The 9,364-nt window shown below is 38.9% G+C and overlaps 1 protein-coding gene across 2 annotated transcripts in view; it reads left to right on the top strand.

Annotated features, from left to right (window-relative positions):
• The window catches only part of CDK14 (cyclin dependent kinase 14), a 667,802-nt gene that overhangs the window by 626,296 nt on the left and 32,142 nt on the right, over positions 1–9,364 (top strand). Inside the window, exon 16 of one of the 2 annotated variants that reach the window (XM_027768493.1) lies at positions 6,916–6,936. The exons of the other annotated variant lie outside the window; for it this stretch is intronic. The gene's annotated coding sequence lies outside the window, so the exon portion shown is untranslated. Of the gene's footprint in view, positions 1–6,915; positions 6,937–9,364 lie in introns of those variants that run through there. 2 annotated transcript variants of the gene reach the window in all.

Raw genomic sequence — 9,364 nt, 5'->3', positions numbered from 1 at the left:
CTGCCATCATCTTTTGTCAAGCTGTCAGGGTATTAAATTGATGTACCTTCCACATTTGGATAGAGGTCATTATCCTGTTGCCTGGATGCATTGCCTCTGCTGAGCAGGTTAACTGCTTGAGGTCTTTCATCTAGATAAATGTTCCGCCAGCACTTTTGCTCTGTGATGACATGAGCTGCTCCGCAGAGGTCAAATAGTGATGCTATGCTAAGTTGTTCCCTGTGCGTTCACAGATACAGAAAGGACTGGAGTCCAGACTTCATAATGGGCTAAAAATAATGAGGAATGCTCTGGTTTTTTGCATATTTCTCTGTAAGATACTGGATCGAGGGCTCTTTTTCAAAAATACATACACATTTTGCTTTTAAGGATTTTATGGTCTCTGCGTCATGAATGATTCCACCAAGCGTGTTGGAATCTGCCCTTTAGTCCTGAGAATGGCGGGAATGAACGTGTGTGTGTGTGTGTGTGTGTGTGTGTGTGTGTGTGTAATAGGTAGCAGATAATATGCATTGTTAATTTGTAGGTTTCCTAATATTGTAATATTTCCAGTAGTTTAAAGGCCACATTAGACATCTACATACTACTACTACCCATGCGAAGGTGGGGTTTTTGGGGAGGAAGAAGGGGGTTGTTGTTGTTTTTTGTTTGTTTGTTTCATTTATTAAAGGAGAGAGAAAGAGACAGGCAAGTACCCTTGAGAGGCTTGCCACGCCGTTATCCCCCCTCCTCCCAGCAGTCTTCTGCTTGCCAAGATCATGGGCTTGTCTGGTGTGTTCAGGTAGAGCCAGGATCCAAATCCAAATCCAAATCCATGTCTCCAATATGCCACAGCATCACCAACCACTAGTACCACCTTGGCAGGACCACAAAGATAGTTTTAAATGGAGAGATATAATTTATTTGTTTCCATTTGGTAAAAATTGATTTGTTAATAAAAAATCATTTCGATTTCCTTGTATTCAGTTATCTAGAATGAAGACCATACCAAATAAAATAATTTATTTTATTTAGGAAAATAATTTTAAATGATTTATCATTAATGACTTTTATCATAAACTTATTTTTGAATTATGTTTTTCAACCCAATTTTTTTATGAGAGATTTTTGCTATAAGGTGTGTGTGCTCACTGGAAAGAGACAGAAAGAGAGAAATCCTCTCCTGGGAAGATGGCCATGCATCAATCCCTTCTCCATTTTCCTCTCAGGATTTTGGGCATGCACACACACGTGCCTGGCTTAAGTTTCAAGCCACCTAGTCCAGGAATGTTACTATGGGTATTGTGGGAGTCGAGTGCCTTAACTACTATGCCACCTGCTTTCCTCAACCCAATTTTTAAAAACTGGCTTTCCAGTTGAGGCAGGTCTTATTCCTATGTTTTCCATGACTTGTTCTTTATGTGAGCTAGAAGATGCTTTTATGAGGTAGAAGAATACATTTGCTAAAAATTTTGGAATGCTTCTGGAAACCATAGTCTCTTTTAAAATGTAAACACACAATGACACATGGAATTAACTTTCTGCATACTGTATGATTTGGGGCCAAACTATAATTTTCATTTTTGATCACTTTGTTTCCTATTGAATTATATGTGTTTAGTGTTGTCTTTTTAAAATGCAAACCATTTATTTCAACAATTGACTAAATTTTAAATTGTTTTCTGATTGAAGGTCAGTTGTATGTAGTCTACAGCTTTTATCATAAAAAAACATTTTAATCCTACTCCGAGGTGCCATCTTGTTATTGGCATTGGAGTTACTGAGGTAAAACTTACTGCTAATTTATCAATTATCCAGATTTGTCCAGATTACTGATAGAGAAAAAAATATGAGTAAGATAAGAGGTCCCAGTTTCAGTGGAAGATTCTATATTCCTTTCATATTTATTAATTTTATTATCATCAACACCGTTGCGCAAGCTAAAAAACTCAGCATCCTCCATGACTTGCCATCTCTTACCTGACATTCACTAGGACTGAGTCACTAGGATGTCCAGGTCTACTTTCTAAATATTATCTTAAAATCCATTTTCTCTCTTCCGCTCCCTATTGTCTTCTAGCCTTAATTGAGGCCCATTTTATAGCTCATCTACTCATGCATAAGTGATGGGGAATGATAGAGAGATAAATAAAGATGTTCCAAGAAAAAAATGTTATATTAAAATTCTATAAGGGGGGGGCAACAGGTGGCATGGTGGTTAAGGGCACTGGATTCCCATGTAGCCGACAGTGGTTCTAGTCCCAGAACTGGAAGTTTGCTTTCTCTCTCTCTTTCTCTGTTCCTCTCTGGTTAAATTAAAATAAATAAATAAATGGATAAATGAAGTTAAATAAAATAATTCTTAAAAAATATTCTATAAGGGAAGTACAATGGAAGCACTAGTTAAAGGTCTGAACCATATGATGTAAAATGTCCAATGCAGAAGGACAATTGACTTGCATACTTTTTCATGGAGAGGGATTGATCAAATTGTTATACTCCACTGAAATCATGTTGAAGAGTGATATAAAATCTTTATTAAGCCCACTCATGATAGCACAGCCAAAAGGGCACTGTTGCATGATACTGGAGCTACATGGAGGCCCAGGTTCAGATCCCAGGCCAGCATGAGCACACTGGTATGCCTGAGTGCCCCTATGATCTTGCCTGCTTAGGAGACTGATGGGAGGACTGAAGTGTCATTTGTCTCCTCCCCATCACCACATGAAAGAAAGACAGAAAATAAAACATTTTGAAAAGAACCAAATATGGGACCAGCAGGTGGCATAATGGTTACATCACTGAACTCCCACATAATCGACACATGTGCATATGGGCCCAAAATCCCAAGGGGAGAATGGAGAAGGGATTGCAGTGCGGCCATCCCCCCCAGGGGATTATTTCTTGCTTCCTGTTTCTCTCTGTCTCTCCAGCGAATGTACATGGCATATAACAAAAGTGTCTCTCTCTCTCTCTAAAAAAAAAAAAAAAAGCTAAATAGATATATTTTAAATCACTCCTTTAAGATGTCAGTGTTTTCAATAAGCCACACATTACATTCTTTGTCACTATTTAAATGTATAGAAAAGATGTCCTATTTCAATCTCTAAATGTACAAAGGGGTACATAGTTTAACAAAAATATTTATGGAATAATCCAGCAAAAGAAAAATGAAGGCTATTAAAATGATCAGATTCCAGCCCTAAGTATCCTGGACAAATATGTGAAATGTTTATCCCCTATATCTTTGTATGTTTTGAGGCGTTTTCTTATTTTTTATTTCAGTGTTACACAGTAGGTAGATAAGTGGGCAAGATTGCTATTCTCTCACATATACTAAGCAGTAAATATTATTCAAAGGCTAATACATGGTAACCCAGGACGTAGGACTTCTGCACATCTCTATGGTAGGACCTGAGCTAACGGGCCTCCTAGCTAGTCTCCATGGGTAGAGAATTAACTGGCTTTATGAAAGCGCATGACTGCTCTTATGAACTTGGCTCATTCCTGTCCTCACTGCTGATCTAGCATGAGAGAACCTGGGTCAAGAGGTCCGTCTTCTTATTTGGATTTTAAATTATATGGGAGGGGACTTCAGAAAGTTCATGGAAAATATGTTTAATGTAAAACTATGCATAGTTTTAAAATTTTTTGTACCAAAATAAATCTGTACTTTGACTACATTTTCTGCAAATTATTTGAAGTCCCCTTGTGCATTGTAATTGAGTAATTGATGACAGCCAACATTGCCGTTAAACATGGAATTTTTTTTTAAATTATTTTATTTAACTTTATGTATTTATTCATTTGTTTATTTCAATTTGACCAGAGAGGGACAGAGTGAGAGAGAGAAAGAAAGTGAGAAAGCAAGCTGCCAGATCCAGAACTTGAACCATGGTCGGCCATGTGGGAATCCAGCGCCTTTAACCACCATGCCACCTGCCAGCTCTAAACATAGAACTTTCTGATCTTGACTTTTTTTTCTTTCTTTCTTTCTTTTTTTTTTTATTAAGTTTTTGCCACAGGGCACACGTGCTCTGGAGAAAGAGACAGAGAAAGGAAGAAATTCTGCCCCCAGGGGGGATGGCCATACCATAATTCCTTCTCCTCCATTCTTCTCTCAAGATTTTTGGGCTGGGGCCAGCAGTTAGCATATTGGCTATGTCGCTGGACTCCCACGTAGTTGACCACGGTTTGCGTCCCAGGTGGCTTAAAACTCACGCCGGGCACATGTGCGTGTATGCCCAAGATCCCAAGAGGAGAATTGAGGAGAAGGGGTTGCAGCGTGGCTGTCCCCCCTTCGGGGGTGATTTCTCGCTTTCTATCTCTCTGTCTCTCTCTGTCTGTCTGGTGAGCGCACACGCCATGTAGCAAAAACCTCTAAAAAAAGCATTTTGGGGCACATACATGTGCACACACATGCATACACACATGCATAAACACATGCCCAGCGTGATTTTCAAGCCACTGTTCCCGGGCTCAGATTGTGGCTGACTGTGTGGGAGCCCACTGCCTTAACCACTGCGCCACCTGCTGGCCCCCTGCTCTTGAATTTTTAACTGAGCTCAGTCACCAGGAGCTCTTGGGCATTGTTGGCTTAAGTTAGTAATAGGATCCTTTGCAATATGTCTGCGATCTGCACATTCCCCTAGTATAGAAGCACGACCTATGATTAATGCAGTCAGTTTCCCCTCAAGTAAACAAGATGGTTGACTCTATCATGAGAGATACTTTGTCAGATGCTTGGGATACAAAATGCATACAAGAACACATCACCCCTGCCTTCAAGGAGTTTACTTCCTAGTTTTGAAGAAAGCTTAATAATGATACTGTTCATGTTGTGGCTATTAGTCATTAAAGTAATATTTACTTTATATATGAATACACTCTATGCCTATCCTTAAGTAAAAGAAACAGATTATAGAATACCTATGTATAGTACAACCCCCATCAGTAACTGCGTTTATATGCATAGTAAGAAGACAGATAAATATAAGAAAATGTTAACAATGGTTCTCTCTTGATTAAGTAGAATTATGGGTGAATAAAATTTGCCTTTTTGCTCATTTGTGACTTCTACAATGAAGATCCCTTTGATAACAAGGAAAAAGCCATTGTCATTCTTTTTAATTAAAAGAAATAAAACAGCCTATGTGTGTTACATGAATAATGGAATAGATGAGGGTCTTCTCTCTAAGAGGTCGGGCAGGAGACCCCGTGAAGGGGTTTTTGATCAGAAATGCCTTAAAGGCAGAAATGGAATTTGCCTGGGATTTAGAGAGGAAAGGAAGAGATGACTATTCAGGGAAGCCAAGGAGGGAGTAATATTTTTACATTTTTTTATTATGAAAAATTTTGAACATATACAAAGTCAAGAATCAACCCTCAGGTACCTAGCTTCAACAATACCAATGCCTGGCCATAGCTTTTTCATTTGATCTCCATCCACTCTCCCTTTCCTACCCAGATTATTTGACAATGAATCCAAAACAATATTATCTTGTCCTTAGGGATGAGGCAATGGCACAACAGTACCACAACTGGACCCACATGGGAAGGGTTCTGGGTTTGCCTCCCAGTGCCTTCCTGGACATTCTAGGCCCTTGAACTGGGGGTGGATCTCTGTGTGGGAGCTCTGTTGGGGGTGCCAGTGTCTCTCATTCACTCTCTCTGATGGAGAAAATGAATGAATAAACTTAAATATATGTATTAGAAGCTTAAATATAGTTTCCTCTTTAAATATTTCAGTATATAGTTCTATAAATATTCTATTATCTTTTTTGCTTTGTTTTGAGAGATTTTTGCTATAGGCTACGTGTGCTTGCCAGAGAGACAGAATGCAAAAAAATCACCTCCCCCCGAAATACAAGGGGGAGGACATGCAGCAATCCCTTCTCCTCCATTCTCCTCTCATGGGATTTTGGGTATGCATGCACGGGCATCGGGCATAAGTTTCAAATCTCCAGGTCCATGACTTGAACCACCATCAGCCATGTGGGAGTCCAGCACCTTAACCACTACGTCACCTGCTGGCCCCTATATTATCCTTTTGAACCTAATTGCAGCACTATGATCACATCTCTCAAAAATTAAAGTGTTATAATATCATTTCTGTTCAGTTTATTTTTCTTATCAATCATTTTTAGAAACTCTCGTCTCCCTTTTTCCATCCACCCTTCTCTCTTGTGCTTTAGAGTTCCCTACAGTGAATTTTGCTGACTGCATTACTGTGGTATCCTTTAACAGGTTCCTCTCTCCTATTTTCTATCCATTATGACTTAGATTAAGGGGTTGTTTTTGTTTTGTTTTGTTGCCATAGGGTGTGTGCATTTGTCAGAAAGAGGCGGAGAGAAGGAAAGTGAGAAACCACCCCCTGGGGGCATGGCCACACAGCAATCCTTTCTCCTACATTATCTTCTTGGGATTCTGGACATGCATGCACATGAGCACATGCATGCACATGAGCCTGGAGTGATTTTTAAGCCACTGGGTGCGGGCCTCCAACCACAGTTGGCTAAGTGGGAGTCCAGAGCCTTAATCACCACGCTACCTGCTGGTCCCAGATCAAACTCAGTTTAATGTTTTAAACAAGATTCTTTTATGATGATGATATATACTTCCATAGTTTCTGAATATTATATAGATCCTAATTCATTCATTAGAGATTGCAAAATTATATTTTATCATTTCTTCTTAGGTTATTAGTTGGAACATTTTCTATGAAGAGAAACTTCACCTAATTAATTATTTTGTTACCCTGAGAAGGCATTTATATAGAAAAAGCAAAATAAAGGCTTGGAAATCTTTGAATTCTGAAACTCCCTTAAAAAATAAAATGTCTTTCTCTTTTCAAAATATTGAATGGTTTCTTAATATCTCCAAAGGTGCTCAATATGTTTTGATTTATTGCAGTTATTTATTTTTTTTTTTTTTTAGCCAATGGGAGACTTTTCAAGTTGCCTCTGATTCCTTTTGACAAGACCCTACTAATTTCTAGGAGCTTCTTTTCCTTCTGGTATGACAAAATGTTTCAGACTCTTCTAACTTTTTCCTGCCTCAGACCTAGAATCAGCCTTTTCTACAGTGAGACCACAGTTTGAGTGCTAGGAGTATACCTTGGCACTAGGTGGATCTTTATTTCCAGACCTTTATAATGAGCAGATTACGGTATGTGTGTTTGAGACACACATGAGTTTGTATTGATAGCTAAAATTCAAATTCAAAATTACGGAGCTTTCACTTAACCTCCCTGATCTTAGACTGATTTCTCCTTTCTACATGCTGAAATTATGGCCAGAGGGTTACTCATCTGTTTTATCCCACACTGTATACAAGACAGCCTCAGAATGGCTATAGGATTAATAAAAATGGTTTGACCTTTTCCCTTCCTTTTTATCTCTCTCTTGCAGTTCTTTCTTTTCATTAGGGTATTCTAGTGAGAAACATACTATATCATCAGATTATTTTACAGTATAATAGTCAAATTCCTATGTTTTAAAAGCCCCTGTAGTAATTTCTTTAGCATACCACCAACTAAACTAGATAAATAGATTTCTTCTATTTTTTTTTCCTTTTGAGGATTGCCTTTTAAACTTCTTTATTTATTAATAATATGAACTATATTTATGGTTCCAAAGTTAGATCTATGAAACAATTTACATTCAAAGAAGCCTACCTTCTAGCCTGTCCTATGTGTGTGTGCGTAGATAGATTGATAGATAGATAGATAGATAGATAGATAGATAGATAGATAGATAGATAGAGATAAAGATATAGATGTAGATATTATGATTTACTTTCCATCAATCCATATTTTTTAAGAATCATGTAAGGAAGGGAAGAACAGGAAGAGAGGGCAGACTTCTTTATAATATAGGTAAATAGATATCTGTTTTTATAAATTCCTCTTTCTTTACTTAATGATGAAGAAAGCTTGTTGCTTTTCCTGCCCTATGTGCACCCACCACCTGCCATGCTTCCTTAAGGAAGAATTTGAGAAAACAAAAAGAAAAAATATGGACAGAAAGCACTTTTTCTTTTTTAAAGGAAAAGACCTATCTGAATATAAAAGATTTATAATAGAAAACCTAACTTTACACTGAGGGATTATCCAGAGGCTCAGTTTTTATTAGCATGTTAACCAGATCCTATTTCCTCAAAAATATTGAGGCATATACTGTGGACAGAGGGAGGAAGCCTGTGCTCATTACCCTAGCTGCAGTGGTGCTTTCCAAGGCATATCTGTTTACACACAACAAGTAAACACCAGCTCTGAGGTTCACACTGCAAACCCCTAATGCTTAGTTAACTTCTAAGGGATTTAATCAAGTTACAGGATGCATGATTCAAAGCTTAAAAAAAAAGTCATTAAGAAAAATCATTTCTATGGTAAGGAAAAGCAGATTGTTTCCATTAATTTTGTGTATACTTTTGTTTTTGTTGGCTGAAAACTAAACCCGGGGCAGGGGTGGTGCACAGTGGGAGGGAGAACTTACTAGAACAGCACAAGGTTTGTTTGTGTCACAGACATGCCTTCCTACATAGTCACATGAGCACCATGTGCGCATAGACCAGCCACTATCCTGTGCAGTTGGGGGCAGGGTCTTCGGAAGGGAGATTGGCCAGGTAGCCGGGTTGGTCTGATCAGGGATAAACTCAGGAGCGCCTCTCCAAGACCCAGGTCACAGAGAGGAGCTGTATCAACCTAGGGGAGGGGACTCTGTTTTCTAAATTGCATAAAGGCAAGGATTGCTAGTGGTAGCTCCAGTTGTCATCTGTATTTTAAGAAAAAGTGTTTTCTTTCTACATTCGGTTAATGTTTATTGAGTACCTTTGATGTCACAGGACTCCTCGCAGACCTTCAGGACTCTGTTGTAAATAAAACAAACACATATATACTCTCAGAGTCCAGAGAAAGTAACCATGGTGCGAGAAATAAAAGGACTACTTAGAAGCCTGTTGGCCTTCTCTGGGCCTTGCTCTATTCAATTCGGCCCACTGCACAAGGCTCAGCTCAGTTCCAGACACCTTCCCCTGCAGCCCCTATTGATCTTTCCCAAAGCTTCTACTTAGACAAAATTCTTTTAAACTATGGCACTTAAACATTTTTTTCTGATTAAAGTGGTGGCATGTATTCAATATATAAATCCAGGGACCAGCAGTTAGCATAATGGCTATGTCGCTGGACTCCCACGTAGTCAACCACGATTCGAGTCCCGGACCTGGCGGCTTAAACTCATGCCAGGCGTATGTGCGTGTGTGCCCAAGATCCTGAGAGGAGAATGGAGGAGAAGGGATTGTGGCATGGCCATCCCCTATGGGGGGTGATTTCTTGCTTTCTGTCTCTCTTTCTGACTAGTGCACATACCCTATAGCAAAAACCTCT

The sequence above is a fragment of the Tupaia chinensis genome, unplaced genomic scaffold, assembly GCF_000334495.1.
Source record: "Tupaia chinensis unplaced genomic scaffold, TupChi_1.0 Scaffold146650_1, whole genome shotgun sequence".
Taxonomy (NCBI): domain Eukaryota; kingdom Metazoa; phylum Chordata; class Mammalia; order Scandentia; family Tupaiidae; genus Tupaia; species Tupaia belangeri.
This window is presented reverse-complemented; position numbering and strand designations above follow the sequence as displayed.